The sequence below is a fragment of the Myxocyprinus asiaticus genome, chromosome 13, assembly GCF_019703515.2.
Source record: "Myxocyprinus asiaticus isolate MX2 ecotype Aquarium Trade chromosome 13, UBuf_Myxa_2, whole genome shotgun sequence".
Lineage (NCBI taxonomy): Eukaryota > Metazoa > Chordata > Actinopteri > Cypriniformes > Catostomidae > Myxocyprinus > Myxocyprinus asiaticus.
In genome coordinates, this window is record NC_059356.1 from 30,549,033 (window position 1) to 30,572,454 (window position 23,422).

The following is a 23,422-nucleotide window of genomic DNA, read 5'->3' on the forward strand; positions in this document are numbered from 1 at the left end:
GATCAGGAATTTCACCCGATGGACTTCCGGTGGTGAAGAAAGTACCCTTCACAAATTTCATGTGGGTTTCAAATTTGGTGAACTTCAACACGCAAATATGCATCGTTGACCGAGAGCAACTTGTTTGGTTTGGCAGTGGCCTCTTTATGGGGTGAACCTTCGTACATGCGAGTTTCACACTCACTTCACTTCTGGCTATGGCTTTTTTACTAGCAACATTTCACTGCATATGTGAATGTGACCAAGCTTTAAGATTTTCATTATTTAAGAATTTTGTCATGCTTTAAATGCTGAATTAATCAGAAAACATGTTAAAAATGCTTTGTAAACCTATTTATCAACATGATCTTTTGCAATAAAGGCTTTTATGAAGTGACATAAAAGCAATGCTACTATGTGAACTACTTATTGTTTGAAAAAAGATGTCTGACAGGCTCAGTGGCGACTGCTACACAGGAAGCACAACTTCCCAAAAATTATGTAATGTGCCAACCACGAGTTTAATACAGTATATGTACAAATAATTCTAATAACTTATATTACTCTTTGTGCATTTCAGTGTTTTACGCACAGCCCATAGAGCCCCATTGAACCTGTGCTTCAGTGGAAGACTTTGGCAGATACTGTACCTGTACTGTTAGATTTTAGTGCAGGAAACATCAATGTTCATTGGAGGAGCGGGTCTAAGCACGTCATTTCAAGTCCTGCTCAGACAACGTACTTTTCTGGGAGTCTAAACTTCTTTGCAGGGATGTGCCGTCCATATAAGCAAGGTAAGCAGTGCTTACCTAACAGAAGGGTGAAAAGAAAAATGACACTATGAAATACACTACCGGTCAAAAGTTTTGAAACACTTGACTGAAATGTTTCTCATGATCTTAAAAATCTTTTGATCTGAAGGCATATGCTTAAATGTTTGAAATTAGTTTTGTAGACAAAAATATAATTGTGCCACCATATTAATTTATTTCATTATAAAACTAAAATTTAATAATAATAATAATAAAAAAATGTTTTTGAAATTGATGACCTTGGACCAAATAATAAAGAAAGCAGCCAATAAGTGCCCAACATAGATGGGAACACCTTCAATACTGTTTAAAAAGCATCCCAGGGTGATACCTCAAGACGTTAGTTGAGAAAATGTCAAGAGTACATTTCTGCAAATTCTAGGCAAAAGGTGACTACTTTGAAGATGCTAAAATATAACACAGTTTTGATTTATTTTGGATTTTGTTTAGTCACAACATAATTCCCATAGTTCCATTTATGTTATTCCATAGTTTTGATGGCTTTACTATTATTTTAAATGTGAGGGGAAAAAAAGTATAATAAAAATTGTGTGTTTCAAAACTTTTGACCGGTAGTGTATTTAAATATAATTGTTAATATAACATTTTAATATAACATTAACTGTTTTCAATCAAATTCTTCATCTATCATCTCAGCTGAGCAGCACAGACAGTTATTCATGTATTCGCTTTGGTGCCACCCTCAGGTATAAGCACATTATGCTTTCTTTGATTCAAATCATTGTTAACCGCCTTTCATTCAACACTGTACGTTCACTGAAATTGAATCACGCCCGCTATACAAATGGCCAAGGTAAGCATGCTTACCAAAACGAGTAAGCCAATCAGAATGCTTCTTCCTTCAGTCACGCTATCTGATAGGCTAGATTTGAGTTTTGTGTCAACACGTTCAAGTTCACATAACTAATGCGTTATTAAGCATTCAAATGGATACCTGCAATGTAAGCATCGATGACTTATGCCAATTTGGCAAAGTTAAATTTAAATAAAAAAATCAGAGAGCTCAGAGACAAGATTGTGTCGAGGCACAGATCTGGGGAAGGTTACAAAACAAAACAAAAAATTCGGCTGCATTGAAGGTTCCCAAGAGTACAGTGGCCTCCATAATTCTTAAATGGAAGTTTGGAACAACCAGGACTCTTCCTAGAGCTGGCCGCCTGGCCAAACTGAGCAATTGGGGGAGAAGGGCCTTGGTAAGAGAGGTGACCAAGAACCCGATGAAGCACAACACTCCACCGATCTGTGCTTTATGGCAGAGTGGCCAGACGGAAGTCTCTACTCAGTGCAAGACACATGAAAGCCCACTTGGAATTAGCAAAAAAGCACCTAAAGACACCTCAGACTGTGAGAAACAAGATTCCCTGGTCTGATGAAACGAAGATTGAACTGTTTGGCCTCAGTTCCAAGCTTCATGTCTGGAAGACACCAGGCACTGCTCGTCACTTGCACATTATCATCCCAGCGGTGAAGCATGGTGGTGGTAGCATCATACTGTTGGGGTGTTTTTCAGCGGCAGGGACTGGGGGACTGCCCAGGGTTGAAGGAAAGCTGAATGCAGCAAAATACAGAGATATCCTTAATGAAAACCTGGTCCAGTGTGCTCAGGACCTCAGACTGGGCTGAAGGTTCACCTTCCAACAGGACATTGACCCTAAACACACAGCCAAGACAATGCAAGAGTGGCTTAGGGACAACTCTGTTAACGTCCTTGAGTGGCCCATCCAGAGCCCGGACTTGAACCCAATCAAACTTCTTTGTAGAAACCTGAAAATGGCGGTCCCCATCCAACTTGACAGAGCTTGAGAGGATCTTTGCACAAATCCAGGTGTGCAAAGCTTGTTGCATCATACCCAAAAAGACTTGAGGCTGTAATTGTTGCCAAAGGTGCTTCAACACCCCAACATAAGTATCCAAATGTATTAAATATAAATTTAAGTATATTATAGTTGATGTTGACATTGTGTAGGGGTTTATTCATGTCAGACTGCCTAAACTCTCATCGAACGCACACATTTCTACAGGCCCATTGATTGATTACAGCAGTAACCAATCCCGTGATTGTTTAGAGTAGCTGCAGCGGCCAATCACAACATCGACCAGTTGCCTACCTACTATTGCAGCGCGTGTACAGTGTTTGGGTTCTCGTGGGTTGATGAGCTTATTTCCTCAACAACAATGACCACATGGACAAATATGTGGAAAATAGAGGTAAAAGATGAATTTCTCAGTTGTTTCCAAGTATTCACTAAATGATTATTAGATATATTGCTGAAAGTTATGGGTTGAGATGGGTGAGATGTGTCCTCACCACTTTTTGAAATAGCTTTCTGTCATGATTAGAGAATGAGGCTCAGGACCCATATACAGAGTGAAAATAAACAGGGAATTTATTAATACAAAATAAATAAAAAACAAACCAAAATTCCCACAAGGGGGAAAAAACAAACATTAACTACTCCGAAGGGGAAAAACACAGAGTAAATAATCCAAGCAGCGGAAACATGGAACAGGACCGACCGGACTGGGCTACGGGAACCAGGGTAGGAGGAAAAAGACCGACTGACAGGGCCAACATGAGAGGAACAAACAGACTGGAAACAAGACAAACTGGCACTGGACAGCAAACATGAGGATACTAAAATAGGGAGAGAAATCAACAGGTTAACAAGACAGGGCAGGTTTGACTAATAATCTAGTCACAAAAGACAGACAATGAAACACAAGACAGACATGTGACGATGATGCCATGGTCCTGTCAGACAAAACCCCAGACTGACAGAGTGACAGGACCATGGCAGTACCTCCACCCCTCCAAAACGGGAACATCAAACAATACACAAGACAGACAAAATGAGCACTTAAATAAAACAGAAAACACAACAGAAAGGGAGTGAAACCAGGGAGGGAACATAAGGAAATGGGTGGGGTCCGGTGGCCTGGGGGGAGGCCTCAGAGTGGAGGCAGGTTCTGGTGGCCTGGGAGGAGGCCTCAGGGCAAAGTTAGGATCTGGTGGCCTGGGAGGAGGCCTCAGGGAAGAGGCGGGGTCTGGCTGCCTGGGAGGAGGCCTCAGGGTAGAGGTTGCACAGTACCGGGTGGCAGCCGCAGGACAGGGGAAAATGGACTGGACAGCAGCTGCTGGACAGAGTTCAGGAGGGAGTGGCTCAGGGGGCAGAGCCGTGGTAGGCTCGGGCACTGGCCGCGGCAGGGGAACGGCCTCCGTGGCCGTGAACGCTGGCAAAGATTGGGGAACGGTCTCCATGACCGTGAGAACTGGCAGGGAAGGGTGAACATCCTCTGTGGCCGTGGGCACTGGCAGTGACAGGGGAATGACCACCCTTGTCGTGAGCACTGGCAGGGACAGGGGAACAGTCTCAGTGGCTGTGAGCACAGGCAGTGACAGGGGAACGACCTCCATGGTCTCTTTGACCATGGCAGGCGTGGGCAATGGCTTGTTGACCGTGGCAGGCATGAGCACTGGCTCGTTGGCTGTGGCAAGTGTGGGCACTGGCAGCAGCAGGGGAATGGCCTCCATGGCCGTGGACGCTGGCAGCGACTGAGGAGAAGGTGTCCTGCTCCTCTTCTGGGCGGAGAGGAGCAGGACTCGGCCGAGGCATCCACTTCCATGTGGGGGTGCCCTCGTCCTCGGTTTGGGATGAAGATTGGAAGTCCCCCGAGGCACAGCCATGATGTTCTCCTCCCATTTAAGGGCAAGCCAGACTGCCTCGGGAAACTCTGCATCCTCACTCCATTCTGGGACAATGAAAGAGATCCGGTGCTGGAATTAGTTATTTTTAATGTTATGACAAATGTTCGTTGCGGCTGTTATCAGTGTCTTTTAGTGTCTGCAGTTTTTCTGCAGCTCGCGCTCTTTTCCGTGTCCCGCTTTGTGATGGTCTTCTTGACCGTTTTGTTTGTGTGTATGTAGAGTGTGTTTGTGTGTGTGTTGTCTTTTTCTCTTTCTCTCCCTTTCTCTTATTAATGGCTCTCAGGTGTGCAGTAACCAGGTAAGGTGATTGTTGATGGCGCGCACCGATGTGCTGTGTTTCCTCCCTATATAAACTGAGTGTTCCATGGCTGGACTGTGTGATGGGAGATGGGTGTTCATGAACTGTCATCTCGTTCACTGGAACTCAGGCGCAAATGGACTTTTTTCCGAGTTTCCGCTGCTGGTGCGAAGAGTTTGTGGTTGTCGCTCTCTGAATTTCGGAGTTCGCTGTTCTTTCATATACTGAACTGTCAATAAATTTTTCTGTGCTTCCGTTACTCTCATCTCCCCACATCTGTTATTGCATTTTATTTTATTTAAGTGTAGAACCCATCCACTGACATACAGATGCAATCTTGTTTCATTAAAATAAAAAATTTGGGAGAATTAGAATCCAAAATCTCAAACAACTAATGGCAAAAAGTTACCACTAGATCAGTCAGTCATGTTCTTAATCAAAGTGCTGAACTATGTATTCATCTACTGACTAACAAAATCCCAAGACTGATAGTGGCAAATGTAGATATGAAATAACCATATTTTGTGAAATATTTGGGTGCTTGAATCGGTCATTAAGAATGACTGTTGATCAAAACAGGTAATTTAAAATCATATTTTACTGTGCATAACATAATTAATATTCATGAGTTTTGCAGCACTGCCCCCCACAGTACAATTTTCTGTACAGTTTATTTTTTATTTAGACCTAACTTTGTGTTGATCTTCACATTCAAATGGCTTATTTAAGCTGTTTCAAAGGTGATAGGCCTACAGGACTTTATAAGTAGAATAACATGGGATATGCATGGATTTTCCATATATGGGTATACTTAAAAAAAAAAAAAAAAAAAAAAAATTGGCCTGCATAAGGTGGTGACATTTAGTCCAGATTGCTGGTTATATATGTGAAGCTTAAGAACATTTAGAATTTGTTGATGTGTTTAATTGACAATGTCTTGGTGCTCTGAAGATATACATTTTGTTACTTATTTTTTATTATGCAAAAAAAGCATTTTTTTTTATGTTGGCAAATCAGTAGCAAAATGGTTACTATGTGGTTACTGTGGAAATGCAGTGGTATCGCAAATTTATGGACATTTGTAATTTGATAGTGAATCCAATTAATGAACTAGTACTTGTTGCAATAAACGTCATATAGCCCGGTCGGGGTCTCAGGATCACGTGAGAGTAACCCGGACCAAACTCCAGGCAAGTTTCGCTGACAGAGAACGCTTGCATGTCTCCTACCCTCTTGATGGAAGTGAGCGCAGTCAGGAGGGCAGTCTTCAAGGAGCGTGCCTTAAGCTCGGCTGACTGCAAAGGCTCAAAGGGGGCTCTCTGTAGACCCTGAAGAACTACAGAGAGGTCCCATGAGGGAACGAGGCGCGGTCTGGAGGGATTCAGCCTCCTGGCGCCTCTTAGGAACCTGATGATCAGGTCGTGCTTCCCTAAGGACTTACTGTCGACTGCGTCGTGTTGTGCTGCTATGGCGGCAACGTACACGTTCAAGGTTGAAGGGGAAAGCCTCCCTCCCTGTCGCGAGGAGCATGAGGCCAGTAGGGTGCTACCAGGATGACCTGCTCCTCATCCTCCCTGACCTTGCACAGGGTCTGTGCAAGTAGGCTCACTGGGGGAAACGCATATTTGTGCAGGCCAGGGGGCCAGCTGTGTGCCAGCGCGTCTATGCCAAGGGGAGCCTCAGTGAGGGTGTACCAGAGCGGGCAGTGGGAGGATTCTTGGGAGGCGGACAGGTCCACCTGTGCCCGTCTGAATCGACTCCAAATCAGCTGGACCGCCTGAGGGTGGAGTCTCCACTCTCCCCTGAGGGTAGCCTGCCATGACAGTGCGTCCGCTGTAGTGTTGAGGTTGCCCGGGATGTGAGTGGCTTGCAGTGACTTGAAGTGCTGCTGACTCCAGAGGAGGAGACGGCGGGCGAGTTGTGACATACAATGAGAGCGCAGACCTGTCCGAACTAACACGTGCTTGCCCTGGATCAACGGCCGAAACCTCCGCAACTCAAGGCAGTTGATGTGCCAATGCAGTCGCTGGCCCATCCACAGGCTGGCGGCTGCGTGCCCATTGCAAACAGCGCCCCAAGCCCATTTTGGAGGCGTCTATCGTGACCACGACACGCCTGGAGACCAGTTCTAGAGGAACACCTGCCCTTAAAAACAAGAGGTCGGTCCAAGGGCTGAAAAGATGGTGACAGACTGGCGTGATGACCACGCAATGGGTCCCGTGGCGCCATGCCCATCTCGGGACTCGAGTCTGAAGCCAGTGCTGAAGCGGTCTCATATGCATCAACCCGAGCGGGGTGGCTACCGCCGAGGATGCCATATGCCCCAGGAGCCTCTGAAAAAGTTTCAGTGGAACCACTGTTTTCTGTTTGAACACCTTCAAACAGGCCAGCACCGACTGGGCGTGCTCGTTTGTAAGGCGCGCCATCAAAGAGACTGAGTCCAGCTCCAAACCAAGAAAAGAGATGCTCTGAACCGGGAGGAGCTTGTTCTTTTCCCAGTTGACCCGAAGTTCTAGTCGGCTGAGGTGTGAGAGCACCAAGTCCCTGTGTGCGCACAACATGTCTCGAGAGTGAGCTAGGATTAGCTAGTCGTAGAGATAGTTGAGAATGCGAATGCCCACCTCCCTTAACGGGGCAAGGGCAGCCTCTGCAACCTTTGTGAAGACGCGAGGAGACAGGGACAGGCCGAAAGGGAGGACTTTGTACTGATACACCTGACCCTCGAATGCAAACTGCAGGAAGGATCTGTGTCGAGGAAGGATTGAGACGTGGAAGTACGTGTCCTTCAGGTCTACCGCCGCGAACCAATCTTGATGCCGGACGCTTGCCAGAATGTGTTTTTGTGTCAGCATCTTGAACGGGAGTCTGTGTAAGGCCCGGTTCAGTACTTGCAGGTCAAAGATTGGCCGCAACCCATCGCCTTTTTTCGGTACGATGAAGTAGGGGCTGTAAAACCCCTTCTTCATCTCGGCTGGAGGGACAGGTTCTATCGCGCCCTTCCGTAGGAGGGTAGCGATCTCCGCGCGCAAGGTAGCAGCGTTTTCGTCCTTGACCAAGGTGAAGTGAATACCGCCGAACCTGGGCGGGCGCCTGGCAAACTGAATCGCGTAGCCGAGTCGGATGGTCCGGATCAGCCATTGCGACGGATTGGAAAGTGCAAGCCACGCATCCAAGTTCCGCGCAAGGGGGACCAAGGGGACAACGTCATCGGATATACTGGCAGGTGGGGCCTCGCGACGGGGCGGAGCTCGAGGTGCCACACCACGTCGTGGCCGTGCTGAGTCTAGGAACATCGAAGCACTTACCTGGCTCCTTGTGACCACCCCTGGAACAGCCTGGGACGGGGAGGAAGAGGCCTGTCCTCGTAACCCATGAAGACTGCCACATCGGGGGTGGCTGTGTGCCACAGCTGGGCACTCAGGGGCAGAAAGACCACTGCTGGAGCACCAATCATGCAAGGAAAAACCCATGGATGGTAGTCATGATGACAACCGTGCACACCGGGTGTGTGACCCAGGGAGGAAGGAAACCACACTTTTGCTGAACTGGGCAAAATCAAACAAAAAGGTAACAAAAGATTTTCCACCCGGCCCTCCACCGGGGATAGAGTGGTCTTCTTACCAGCTCCAGGTGAGTGGGTTGCTTCGTCCTTGGGTCGCCCATCTCAGGGGCGCTTCGACGACCTCTGTGGTTTCTTAGGTGCCGACTGTGAGACAGGTGGCATCTGCTTCCTGTGGTGGGCTCCATGCCAGGGCCGGGCTGAAGGGGCGGGCTGCGGCGGAGCCGGTGCAGTCACCGCAGGGGGACGTCCTTGGCGACGAGCAGATGGGGTGCGGGATCTTGAGCCGCGCCGGGGCAGGATGTGCCGGATGGCCTCCATCTGCTGCTTCACCACCGAGAACTGCTGGGCAAAGTCCTTGATGGTGTCACCGAATAGGCCAGCCTGGGAAATGGGTGTAGCAAGAAACCGTGTCTTGTCAGCCTCACACATCTTGACCAGGTTGAGCCAAAGGTGGCGCTCCTGGACCACTAATTTGGCCATCGTCCGCCCGAGAGACCGCGCTGTGACCTTCGTCGCTCGGAGAGCGAGGTCGGTCGCCGAGCGCAGTTCCTGCATCAAATCTGGGACGGAACTACCCTCATGCAGTTCTTTCAATGCCTTGGCTTGGTGGACCTGTAGGAGAGCCATGGCGTGCAGGGAAGAGGCAGCTTGACCAGCAGCACTGTAGGCTTTAGCCATCAGGGACAACTTGAGCCTACAGGGCTTGGACGGGAGCTTAGGGCGCCAGGTGGCGGCACTCTGCGGGCATAGGTGCACCGCGAGTGCCTTATCCACTGGGGGAAATCGCCGTATAGCCCCTGGCCGCCCCACCATCGAGGGTAGTGAGAGCAGGGGAACTGCGGAATCGGGGCCGGGCAGTAAGAGGTGCCTCCCACGATTTTGTCAACTCCTCGTGCACTTCCGGGAAGAAAGAAACTGGAGAAGGGCATGGCTGCATTGAGCGGCGCCGCAAGCCCAGGAACCAATCATCAAGCCGTTCAGGGGAGAGCGGAGGGTTCCACTCTGACCCGACGCTCGCGGCCACCCGGGAAAGCATGTCCATCATTTCAGCATCAGCCTGTGACTGGGCAATCGTCCCCGAGGGGGGGAGCCCAGCTGAGGCTTCTGCATCCGACTGGACAAGCCCACTCTCCGATGCTGCGCTCGAGAGCTCATCATCTTCGCGGGCTCTGAACAAGAAGCCAGAATCACTGTGAGACGAGCCGGCGAACTCATCTGGAAGCCCGACTGGGGCAGACGAGCATGCTGGGGAATGGGAGGACCGTGGGGGAATACCTGGCAGAGGCGATCCCATTGGGTTCCCCAAATCGCCCCCAGTGCTAGCTGTGCTGGCCTCATACCCGTAGGTAGAAGGACCGAGGCGGGGAGCCGCTGGGGTGCAACGTCGCCCACAACATTGCCATGGGAACATTCTCGCAATGAGAACATGAACCATCTACAAACGCTGCCTCCATATGGGTCACGCCCAGACACGAAAGACAGCGATCATGACCATCCGAATTTGAGAGATAATGACCGCAACCAGGAATAACACACAATTGGAAAGGCAACTTTAAAAAGATGCGTCTTTAAAAAGACGTTCCGTGTGTGCCGCTCTTTTAGAGAAATATACTCTTTTAGAAGAAAAGGCTCTATCAGAAAATATAATCTCTTTGTTTTCTGCCGAAGCGCCCAGGGGCGTTCTCTGCAGTGCACCAGTACAGAAGAGGGAGAAGCCGCTGAAATGCGCCGTCAGATCCAGCAGAGGTGAATGAACAGTAGAATTCAGCTCAGTGAGCATGACCGTTCGGCTCCGAAGAGAAAATCTGAATGAGTGGTTGCATACCAGCTCCTTTTATACCCGTAAGTCCGGGGGAGTGGCATGCAAATACCACTCGCCAATTTTCATTGGCCTTTTATCAAAGACCAGAGGTGTCTCGGGCTACCAAGAGTGACCCCTAGTGTCACTACATCGACACAACGTCGAGTGAGTGACAGATAGGGAACAGTAGATCCAAACGTAAATAAAACATAAACATGAACATGAACTTGACTTGACTATGACATAAACTTGACTTGACTTAACATGGCATGACTAGACTATGAACCAACATTACATCAACAATAACTGACCAAACAACAATGGAAAACATGAGGGCTAAATACTTGGACATGGGAGAACATAAACCAATGAACAAATGGAACTCTAAACAAGATAATCAAACAATGAACCAATGAAAACCAGACACATGAACATGGAGGGAAAACAGTACATCACATGACCAGGAACACATGACATGATACAGGAACTAAACTTTTCAAAATAAAAGACATGAAAAACATGAATCAACAAAATACGCATGACAGCTCGTTTTGGTGTTACCACCCCTCATAGTCTGCATGCCACCCCCTTGCCCCTGATGAAGGGGTCTGAATACTTTCTGAATGCACTGTACATGATGGACAGCATATGAAATGGAAAAGTATCGCTCACGAGTTCAGAGTGTTAGGTAGCTCGGAGATACATGCACATTTATTTACAGTCTGACGTAATGTATTTTAGGTTTCATAATCAGATATTTTTGTTTTGAGCTTAGTTTATTATTTTCGTTAAGAAATGTCACTGAGTAGTTTTGGGCTTTGGGAGCAGCTTTGTGAGCAACATTGCAGACAACATAAAACAATAATCTGTGCTTCCCCACTTTTGAAAGGCACCAGACACCCAATGGAAGTTACACAGGCAGTGACATGCACACAATCAGCTCTTTCTATTCAGCAAGTTTGAATCCTGGAGCAGTTTATAGTCCCACATTGGGGTTTAGGTTCTGCTCCATGTTGATTAATTTCCATTTGGATATAAATGTGATGTAATTATATTTCATGATGATCAAATTTGTGATAATTATCCATGCCCCACTCCTGATAACCATTCATTAATAAATGGGCGTTATTAAAGAAAATGTTAAATGTAGTTGTCGTGTTTCTAATAAACATCACACAGGCCAGGATTTCACGAACTCAACACCTTTACTGTTTACCTCAGATTTACGAGTACATCACCTTAAAGGAACACACACACCCATTCACTTTGTGCATTACCAACTACAGGAGTATGTTAGTCTGTCAGCTGCTTACACTACATCCTCCTTTTTGAGCTTGATTAAACTAATCAGTAAACTAATGTAACCCTTAACATACTACTGAACATTACGAATGCTCACATAGAAAATCACCCTTTAACTTTCAAAATAAACTTCTACTGTTTTAACTGAGAACATAGTCCTTAAATTTGACAGGAAGTCTGACAGGGCATCCAGCCCTTGTGTACTGGAAGCTTGGAGTGTCTTTCATCTCGATTTTTTGAATGTGATCACTTGGGTCAACTTGACCAGACTCTGCATCAGTACCAATCATTGTCACTGTCACTATCTTGGGAACTGTCCTGTTGACAATTGTACCTGACTGATCTATCAGGCTGGAGATGTCTTCTGTTTCACCGATAAGAGACACCTGATGATGTGAGAATGTCATATGATCGGGGCTCATCTCTGACTCTGACCACTGTGACTGGTTACCATGTGTTTTTTATCCTCATGTACACTCTCTCCCCTTTCTGCAAAGAGGAAAGCGGGGCATCTGTTTTGTCATAACATCTCTTTTGTTGCAGTTGACGGCACTGTGGTGCTTCTTGTACATGCAGTGGAGTTGAGGGTTGTAGGACAGCTTACTCACAGGTAGGCTGGAGCATAAGATGTGACTCATGAGCAGCAGTGCAGGTGAGTACTTGAGACCTGTGACAGGAGTATTTCTGAGATTCAGAAGGGCAAGGTGGGGATCAGTGCCAGTGCTCATGGCAGCTTTCATCGTTGCTTTGACAGTTTTAACAGCCCGCTCAACCATGCCATTAGACAGAGAAAAACAGGGGCATCAATTAGAGGCTTGAATGAATGATGCTGAAACCCCAATCATGGGCAAAGCATGCCATTTCTGTGCTTGCAAATGGGACATGATCTGCAATTAGAATCTCAGGCACCCCATGTCTGGAAAACACAGCTTTAAATTTGGTAATGATAGAACCTGATGTTTTGTCTGGTCTGAAGGACCTTGGAATTTAAAAATGTCAGCAGCTATTCTTTGCCATGGGCCCTGTGGAACAGGATGTGGGAGAAGTGGTTCCTTCTGATTATCAGGTAAGCTTTCCTGACAGGGAATGCAGTTTTCAGCCATCTTGTGCATGGCAGTGCTGAGACCAGGCCAGTATATGCAAGACCTTGCATGAGCCAGGGAGCACTGGATACCTTGGTGTGCAGTGTGAAGTCGTTTCAACACCTCCAATCTTAACCCTCTTGTGACAAATATGTGATCATCAACCATTAAGAGTCCATCATCTGTGCAGCGAGTACAGTATATCTGATGGGCCAGTATGGCTGGGCTGCCAAGGGAACACTTTTTTTTTTGTTAGGCCATCCATTTTCGTGTAGTTGTTTGAGCAACTGCAGTTCACTGTCTGTATCTGTGTCAGTTTTTATCATCTGCATTTCATCACCTTGGATTTGGTCTTTCATGACAGCAGAAATGATTTTCTCATCACTCAGATCAAAACTCTCTGTACCATCTGACTGAGGATAGGCCCTGGATAGTGTGTCTGCTATAAACATGTCTTTCCCTGGAACATACACAATGTGAATGTCATACCTCTGCACTTGAAGCAGCATTCTTTGAAGACATGCTGGAGCTGAACCTAAAGGCTTAGAGAAGATGGCCTGAAAGGGTTTGTGGTCTGACTGGACTGTGACAGGGACACCGTAGACATAATGGTGAAACTTACGGAGGATGAACAATATTGTCAGCAATTATTTTTCTATCTGGGCATCATTTTGTTGCTATTGGCTGTTTGCCTTGCATCAGGCGGGCGGTTGAAGCATCTGCTTGCACCTCAACAGGTTTTGTTGGATTGAAAAATCTCAGCAATGGAGCATTGGAAACGACTTTTTTCAGCTCTTCAAATGCCGCCTGCTGTTCAGGATGCCACTGCCAAGCAGTGTCTTTCCTCAGCAGCAGCCTGAGTGGTCATGCCCAACAGTCGCTGAAGTGCCTTTTTGTCTGTGGGAGGAGGGAGCTGCTTTATGGCTGACACCTTTAATTCATCTGGCTTCACCCCTTCTGCTGTGATAATGTTTCCAATATATTTCACCTCTTTGACCATTTATTGCAGCTTGTCTTTGTTGAATTTCACATTTAGTCATGTGGCTCTGTCAATCACTTTTTTAAGAATGGGGTCATGTTCTGCCTTGGTGGACGCTGCAGTGATCATGTCATCAGCCACAACGAACACTCTTTCAATGTCCCCAAAGCTCTCCGAATTCAGCCGCTGGAACACTTCGCTAGCAGATTTTTACCCCAAACAGCATCCAATGAAAACAAAACCTGCCTCATGGTGTGTTGAAGGTGCATAAGTCAGCTGACTCTTCATCCAGTTTTATCTGCCAATATCTATCCTTCTCATCAAGGATTGTGAATAGCTTTTTGGTGGTGAGTTTACACTGGACATCTTCTGGTGTGCGTATTGAGTAGTGTTGGCGCTTTATGTCCTTGTTTAAGTTTCTAGGGTCTAGACACACTCTTAGGCTGCTATTTTTCTTTTCTGTGATTCAGAGACTATTCAACCAGGAAGTGGGTTTAGACACTTTGTTTATCACCACTCTTTTTTCAAGCTCTTCCAGTGTCACATGAAGTCGGTCATGTACTGAGTATGGAATCTTTCGGCACCCATGGATAACAGAGGGCACACTGGGATCTGTGTAAATGTGGTGCTCACCAGGGAATTGGCCAAGACCTTCAAACACAGATGAATAACATGTGAGAAGCTCCCCCTTGGTAGCCGGGTCTGAGGACATGATTGCATCAACTTTTCTGATTTCTTAGCAGGGCTGTATCTAATGCCGTGGTAATGAAGAATGTCATTTGAGTCATTTTCTGCTTGTACTGTACCAGACGTTTCACAACACCATCTGTTTTTATGAGGGCACCCCCATAGGCCACCAGTATTGTGTCTGTAGGTTATCTATGATTTTTCTAGGCAGCACATTTGCTTCAGCTCCTATGTTGAGCTTAAAGTTGACAACGGCTCCACCTGCAACCAGATTGTGTGCCAGCCTGTGTCTGGGTTGTTTGGTTGACAGACACTACCCACATACAATGTGTCGATGTCTGTATCCTCAGTTTCAATGTTGAGAGGTGCAATGTTTGTCTTGGTTTTACATACAACTGCAAAATGGTTCTTTTTACCACATTTTTTGCAGAGTACATTGTAGGCAGGACACTGTTTAGGCTTATGTGAGCGGCCACATCTGCTGCAACACTGTGTGTGCCCACTTGAGCTTGAATTTTGACTGTGCTCTGCGTTTTTGTTTGTTTTAAAACCATATCGGGACCCTTTCCTTTGCACCACATGAACAAACTGTGTGCCTGTGGCTGCAGCCATTGCCATGGCCTGTGCTTTCATTACCTCTTTAGCTCTGCAGATGTCAATGGTTTAGAGAGGGTCAAATCAGAGATGGAGAGTAATTTTTCATAAAGTCCTGTATCAGTTACACTGAGCACGATTTTGTCTCTTATCATTAGGTCTTCTGTCTCCCCAAACTCACAGGTGCCTGCTTTCAGTCTCAGTTTGGTCAGAAATTTGTCAATTCCCACATGCTCATTAAATGTGTGCGCCCAAAACTGATGTCGTTCTGGAATGCTGCAAGAACCTCCGCTAACTTTTTGTTTTCAGGGTTGACAAACTTAATGTGCAGTGAATTGTATACCTCCAATGCATCTTTGCCTATTCAGTGTAACAGCACATTGATCTGCCTCGACTCTGATTTGTCCGCTAATCCTGAGGCTGTAAGATTGTAGCCTTTGCTCCCATTTTCACCAGTTTTCAGCGAGATTTCCAGTCAGAGACAATGGTGGTGGCGAGTTAAATGACTCCGTATTTCAACTGCAGGTAAGAATTCAGTACTCACACAACGCTGTCCTGTTAGCATCGTTTTTTTTTTTGTTAAAAGTGCTTTATAATAATCCCTCTTCTGACACGTCATGTTTCTAATAAAGATCACACAGGCCAGGATTTCACAAACTCAACACCTTTACTGTTTACCTCAGACTTACGAATACATCACCTCCTTAAAGGAACACACACTCCCATATATATTCACTTCGGGCTGTACCAACTACAGGGGTAGGTTAGTCCTTCAGCTGCTTATGCTACAGTAGTAACACAAAAATCATTTTATTTTCTGTATACACACCAGAAAGTGAGTCTGGTGTTGCAGTTGCTCTCACACACAACAAAATCCAAGATGTGTGAAACAGGCCTTAGTCAGTTGTATGGAGTTGTGTGTTGGTGCTGGCTTCATTGTGGCCATGCTCCCCTCTTGGCTCGTGGGTAGAGTATCGACTGCCACCATTGATTTACCTGTACAAACATTCAGCCTCAAACCCCATGTAGAATATTTCAATAACCTGGGAGGCTCCTGTACCCCGAGCCTACACATAAATCAGCCACTACTCAGGCAGCACAAAGCAGGCAAGTTATCATACTATTAGTCATGTCTTACCATGTGAGTCGGCTGCATTGTGCAAGCTCTGTGTATACGTAAATTAGCTTGTGTGTGGAGGAGTGTGTGGTGTGTGGGGGCACCTGACTTAAAAACCTCATTCTTTGGTGAATGTCCTGTGCTTGGCATACAGTAAACAGGCCTGCTCTTTGAAGACAGTTAAGGATCTTCTTAAAGCAATAGCAAACCGTAGTGGACTTCATTTAACAGCCACAACTCAGAAATTTGCTGTTCTCTTACAGCATAAAACATGCATTCCAATTCCTCATACACTACACTCCTGTGAAGACCAGCTTAACCATCATGCAATTCTCATGCTAGTCTAAGCTGTTCGTGCAGGTTTTGTGCGGGTCTTGCTGGTAGTTTTTCTGGTAATGCTGGTTAACCAAGGTAGTCTTGCTGGTTAAGTTAGTAAAAATGCCTTGTTGGAACATTAGCACTCCAGCATCTCATGCTGTGGACCACCATTCAAACAACAACTATGTGTGCTTATTGAACATTTAATTTCAAAACCATTGGCATTGATAAGAAGTTGGTCCTCCTTTGCTGCTATAACAGATTCCACTCTTCTGAGAAGGCTTTTCACTAGATGTTGAAACATGACGAAAGGGATTAGTTTGCTCCCAAAGCGCAGCATTACGCACAACGGCTGAGCGCTGCGCCTTATTCAATTTTTGCGAGAGCTCTAATTCTAAGTGCAATTTTTGTGCCAGCGCAAAGTGCAAGTGGCCGTGAGTGGGAGTGTTTGCGCTATCTGTGAGTGTATATGCGCAAACTGTTTGTGTATTGTATTTAAATGAAGTGCCGCAAATGCGATTTGCTATTTTACTGAGAAATAGGTAATTGCGCTAAGACGTTTCAAAAGCAGGTCTGTTTTCAGTGCAAAGTCCAAACTCAGTTAGAGATTCCACCAAACTCTGAAAATATAGTGGAACATAAAATTATGTCCCTGACAACGAGTTGTATAGCCATCTTATGAAACAAAAATGTAAAATGCACATTGCGCACGCAATTTCGTCAAGCCCACCTATACTTAGTGCATGCTTCCATAAAAATACCAAAACTTCATGGCAATGCCCATTGACTTTGCGGTTATGACTTAAAGCATAGTGCTGCGCTTAGCGCTAACACTCTTAAAACAGGGCCCTCAGACTTTTGATATGTGATATCCGGTCTTTGTAAAGTAGGTGATATCTTAATGTTGCACAACAAAAGCATTTATTTATGTAAAATCTTTGGCTCTGTGCATCTCTATGGGTTGTTTTGCTTGGATTCAGCATGCAGTTTTAAACCCCAGAACCAGAACAATAATGGGAGACAAGAAATGGAAGAAAATAAGGCTGAGCGCACTCTCTTTCCTTACCTAAGGAATGCAGCAAGTCTCTCACAACGCAGCTACTCTGTAAGGTTACTGAATCAATAAATAATGTAGAGAAAACTTTAAATAAGTTGTAACACAGACCTTTTTGTATTTGGGTATACTGAAGGATGCACTTTGACTGCCCATAGTGAAACAACAGGATAAAAACCATGACAGCATCATTCCCATGTGACTGACTAAAAATAAAATATTGCGTTGCTACTCGTCACATTACTTTGCACAACAGAGCTTAGTTCTTCTTTGAAACAGATAAGCTATAAACATTAGCTAAAATATTACTTAGCAATTCCGTGCTTGATATGAACTTGGTATTAAAACATACCAAGTGGCAAAGACAAATGTTTACTGTTTTTTTTTATTTATTACCCTGACAGATCCCAAATTTCAATTTCACAATCTTTGATGCATTCCGAGCCTGCGAACTTGGATTGAGACACTTGATTTCTAAAAAAATAAACATCCATGAAATGCATCAAAGATTCAGAGGACTTATTGGACCCACAAAAATGCTGAGCATATGAAACATGGTGTCAATAAAAATGTATTCAGTTATTTATTTGATCCTATACTTGGATTGCACTCTTAGCTGTTTGAGAACTACATTATTTTCAGCTTCACACTTGAGGATGCATAAGTTTAATGCAGTGTGCCTGTCCATCCAGTGTGCTGACTGACATAACCTGTATTGGCAATGCACCTTTTGTCTTTTGTGCTGTCAAATAACAACATAAACACATTAAAAAAAAAATCTGATTCTCAAACATGCACCTGTTACAATGTTAATCATGACCTGCCTGTACATGGCAGAGGAGTTCATTTCAATCAGAAGCTCTGATGTTTTTCTCTCAGTGAAGGGCATCAGGCACATTAACTCTAGTAGCAGATCTGGGTTGGGGGGTGGGCACTGCAGGGATTTTGTGCACTGTAATTTTTTGGTCAGAAAATTGACCGGTCGATTATTATCAAGGATGTGCTGGATTAATGAAAGGTTCCATTAATGGAAGCTCCACTCACAGCAAAGTTACCAGGGCGGCATTTCCCAAAGCATTGTAAGCCTAAGTAGATTGTAGAAACCATTGGTGCCAATGGTCTCTTAAGCTTGCGATGCTTTTGGAAAACGCAGCCCTGGTTCTAAATTATGGATCCAACCACCTGAACCGGAAATGCCATGTGATTAATCATTCTGCACGCTGATTGGTTGATGACACCACAGGCACAGCCCTAAACCCTTTTCAAGCAAGCCATTTAATAAAATTAAGTTTATTAGGTTTCAAATTATATAACAATAGATATGTTGTTCAAAAATAACAAAAAATGTTTTTGGACACTTTCAGGTTGTCAAATGTTATTGGAACATAGACATAGTTAATGTGGGGAACCACACCTGTAGTACTCTGCAAGGGAACTAACTTTAAATATCCACTTACCAATACATCATGTGCATAGTCATATTGGTTAAAAATGGCTCAGAGAAGCAAAATTTCTTCTGGCACCACTTTAGAATGGTCTAGAACCATTTGTTTGCCAATGCCACTTGCTTTGATATTTTGTGTCTAATGCAATGAAATGCATGCCATTTAAGTGTGGTTAGATTGTTAAAAATCGACTAAATACTTATTGGGGCCACTGTATTATCAAAAGGAATTGAATCAAGACATTAATATAAACTCAGTATGCATTCCAAACTTTCCAAATCTTTAGGACAACTCAATTTAATAAGTAACTAGATACATATTTTCTGCAGGAAATGCCAGTGCTTGCTTGCAAGGCAACCAGAAAATAGAGTTAAAGGGTTAGTTAACCAAAAAATAAAAATTCTCTCATCATTTACTTACTCTCATGCCATCCCAGATGTCATGTCTTTCTTTCATCTGCAGAACACAAATGAAGTTTTTTTTTTTTTTTTTGAAGAATATTTCAGCTCTGTATGTCCATAAAATGCAAGTGAATTGGTGCCAAAATTTTGAAGCTCCAAAATCCACATAAGGGAAACATAAAAGTACTCCAGAAGACTCTAGTGGTTAAATCCATATCTTCTGATTGATATGATAGGTGTGTGTTATGTTCTGCACAGATGAAATGGAACAACAAGGATTACAATGAACTCAGATTCTTTGTTTAATTCTCCATGCAACAGCATAAGTTTAACATGCTCACATCATCAGTACTTCTTCACTCAACGTACTTCTCTACCTTTCTCACCACAGTGCGAAACCCAGCGTTCTCGATGAACATAACAGTGTGGGTGAGAAATGGATCAATATTTATGAACACAATTGATTTAACAACTGGAGTCGTATGGATTACTTTTATTATCCCTTGATGTACATTTTGGAGCTAAATAATTTTGGCACCCATCCACTTGCATTGTATGGACCTACAGAGCTGAAATATTCTTCTAAAATTCTTTATTTGTGTTCTGCTGAAGAAAGAAAGTCATACATATGCGGGATGCCAAGAGGGTGAGTAAATGATGAGAAAATTTTCATTTTTGGGTGAACTATCCCTTTAAAGTTGCATGTAAGCTTGGTTTTGCAGTGCTGCCATGCAAATACTGTAATTCAATATTTATGTAGATTTATGTAGGTGTTTCAGATGTACCTAGGAGATACCAAGAAACCATAGACAGCACTATTCTATTATTATTAATAATTTGAAATGTCAGTTCTAATTTTGTAAGTTGTCTGAATGCTTTCACAGCCCTCTGAAATCCCTAATCAGTGTCTTCATTAATAAAGCGTTAAATTAGTTTTATAAGTCATGTCAGGGTCATCTTGTCTTCATAATTACAATTACATACTAAGACTGTCTGATAGCCCTTAACCAAGATCTATTTTGGAATTACTACTTAATATTAGCCTGCAAAGACATAGTAAAATGCCTGCTGTATAAAATAAATCCATCCATATGCTAAGTAGTGACTTAAGTGTAAATGTTTTTAATTTTTAAATTTTTTTTTTTATAATGTTTGCATAATCACAGTCTTTTCCCAACAGTGAGAGCTGCTGTGGAGTTTATGTTAGCTCGCTCACTGTCTGTGGTGATGATAAGGTACTTAGCCAACTGCTGAGTCAAGTTAACACACTGTACGGCACTGTGCGGAGGAACGTATGGCCCAGTTATTGGATTTACATTTCATTAACACTATTGCAACACAGAGGATCAGAGTCCATATGTCAGAAGCTTCCTGACTCTAGAATCCTGTCTTGTCTGTTTATTAATGGCAATTTCACAATTCTAACTTGAATTTAAGATCGGAAGTCTCTGTAATGCAGCAGAAGTGTTTGTTTTATTTGTACCACTGATGACATGCTGTGAAGCTGAAAACTCTGCGAACATAATTGTCAGATATTTTTTGAGATATTGCTCAGTGAGTGCCAGAGGCTATTCTATATCATTTGTGTTTTTATGGATGTTTTGTTTTCTAAGAAATGCTGACTTCCTTAACTGTAATATTCACGTGTCAGCTGAAGTTGCGCAGCCACCCGACATGATAGCAGTAACTACAGCTAAAAAGTAATTGTCACAGTTTTATTACAGAGAAAACAGTAACAGCTTAACATATACACTGTTGTTGTGCCAATAATTAAAATTTTTCATCATTAGTCAACATGTTTAGTTGTATAACAGCAGATGAAATGGTTATTTCTGGGGTTTTGCTTAAATGGCAGTATTCTGCATTTTAGCAGAACCCCTTGTCTGCAACATGCCTTCTCAAACATCTCCCTCTAAAGGGAATGAACATAGTTACTGGACTGAACTCTGAAGTAAAAATAGAATAGGCATCTCTTCTCCGCATCAGCTGGCAGACATGTGGTGGTGGTGGTGTTGGGGGGGGGGTTCACATTTACACTGCTTTCCTTCATATCTCTCACTGCAGTGTGTGTATTGTTCATGGCAGGATGTTAAATGTAATGCTAAGAGCATCACCACGCTATTACAAATGATTTAATAAAAGGTTTTCTAACAGATAACAAAGAGGCCACATCCCAAGCCCCAGAATCCAAGTCTTATTCTTAAAATTGGACTTTCCCTCAGGAGGAAACAACATGCTGCAAAAGCTCTGTGTGAGTGTCTGTGCTGAAAGTAAGATGTGTAAGCGTGTGTGTCTCTGTGTATAAGCATTAAGAGGTTAAAAATTATGCAAGTAATATGTGTAATAAATAGTCCCAGGTTAATATGCAGAGACAAATACAAGTAAACCATTCGTAGGTTGATTATCCCGAAAAGTGTAAAAACTGTGACTCTGTGGCACTATCAAAGCATTGCTCTGATTGCTTTAAGTGTGCTGATCAGCCTGAGACAGTAACATTGGCTGTACCAATAGCGTGGGTTTGGTGTGGGACTTTCTGTTTCCGTCTGTTTGCGTTAGTGAATTAGAAATTCACATTAGAAAGTTGCATAAAAATATCTGCTAAATGACTAAATTTAAATGTGCTTAGAAATTACACACTTCACATTTAATGAAATTGCAATATAGATTTTGGTCACTGCAGTGTGGGGTAAGGTAAGGGAAGGTAAGGATAAGGTTTAAAGGAATAGTTCACCCAAAAATGAAAATTTGCTGATAATTTACTCAGCCTCAGGCCATTCAAGATGTATCTGAGTTTCTTTCTTCATCAAAACTTTTAGGATTTCATTTCAGAACTCCTCCTCTAAACAATGCAAGTGAATGTCCTCCATTTTTTGACAGTCCAAAATGCATATTTAGGTTGCATCAAAATAATCCACACGACTCCAATCGACAAATAAAGTTCTTCTGAATGCAAATGATTGATTATTTTGAGAAACAAAACAATACTTATATACTTTTTAACTACAAATGTTCACTTCCGTACATCTCTGTGACGTGCGCTCATGAGAGGGATGATGTAAGCTCGTTGGTAAGGTCATGCGTCACGTGGAGGAGTCAGGAAGCGAAGAGAATCTTGTGCCGTTCACAAACCAAAACAGTCCAAAACAATTTCAAAACAATATAAAATAATAATAATAAAAAAACAATGTAAACAATGACATGCACATTTTCATTTTTGGGTGAACTATTCCTTTAAGGGTAGGGGTTGGTGTGGGGTGTCTGTGGGACACTAATTAAACACAATAAACACACTGCAGTGATGCCCCTATACTGTAATTTAGTATTAAATTAGGGGTGTAAATAGTATCTGCCACTATTTGCACAGGGGTGAAAATAGCATATAACTCTTTTTGCACAGTGATTGATTATAGAGAGTGATTAATCACATGGCATTTCCGGTTCAGGTGGTTGGCTCAAAATGTCTGCCCAGAACTGAGTGCCCATGAGCAAAGAGTTGTTTTGCGGCAGCTGAGCAACTGCTATTGAGATGAATGTGAATGCTAATGGATAGCTTTCTCCAGGTACTATAGATCTCCTTGGTATAGAAAGAGAGAAAGAGAAAGTTTGGTGAAAAGGTAACCATGGTAACTCTCTGTGCTAAGATTTGAAGAGGGAGAGAGAGAGAGAGAGAGAGAGAGAGAGAGAGAGAGAGAGAGAGAGAGAGACGCAGCTGTGATCTTCCAGGAGAGTGATGCAGAACACAGGATAAAGGGTTAATATGTTACAGTGCGGTAGGTTAACCTTTCATCAAACTAAGAGGCCAACACCATATTTACAGACCAACTGGACACACACAGACAGGACACACAGAACACACAGATGAAGGTAGTGTGAGATTGAAAGAAAGAGGGGGAATTCAAAGAAAAAAAAAGCAATTTTATTTTTAACAACATATTTTTATAATGTAATTGTAAAAAAATTTTTTTTTTAAAAATCTGTTTTTATATTTATTGTATATGTTTTATTAATCATTGTTTTCTACAAATATATATATATATATATATATATATATATATATATATATATATATATATATATATATATTATTATTTGAAATTAACCTAAAACTGGACATTGTACAGTTATAATGTAGTGGAGATCAGTGCTAGTTGTCACATAGGAAAGTTGTTGCAAGGACTATATACTTGTTTTGAGTAAAAATGTTTTCTCTAGCAGTGATTTTGTACTTTGTTTGAACTGTATCTTTTTCCTGAAAAAAAAAATG

The 23,422-nt window shown here is 43.4% G+C and overlaps 1 protein-coding gene across 4 annotated transcripts in view; it reads left to right on the top strand.

Annotated features, from left to right (window-relative positions):
* The window catches only part of LOC127449931 (leucine-rich repeat-containing protein 4B-like), a 62,294-nt gene that overhangs the window by 24,114 nt on the left and 14,758 nt on the right, over nucleotides 1-23,422 (top strand). Inside the window, exon 1 of one of the 4 annotated variants that reach the window (XM_051713560.1) lies at nucleotides 22,997-23,022. The exons of the other annotated variants lie outside the window; for them this stretch is intronic. The gene's annotated coding sequence lies outside the window, so the exon portion shown is untranslated. Of the gene's footprint in view, nucleotides 1-22,996; nucleotides 23,023-23,422 lie in introns of those variants that run through there. 4 annotated transcript variants of the gene reach the window in all.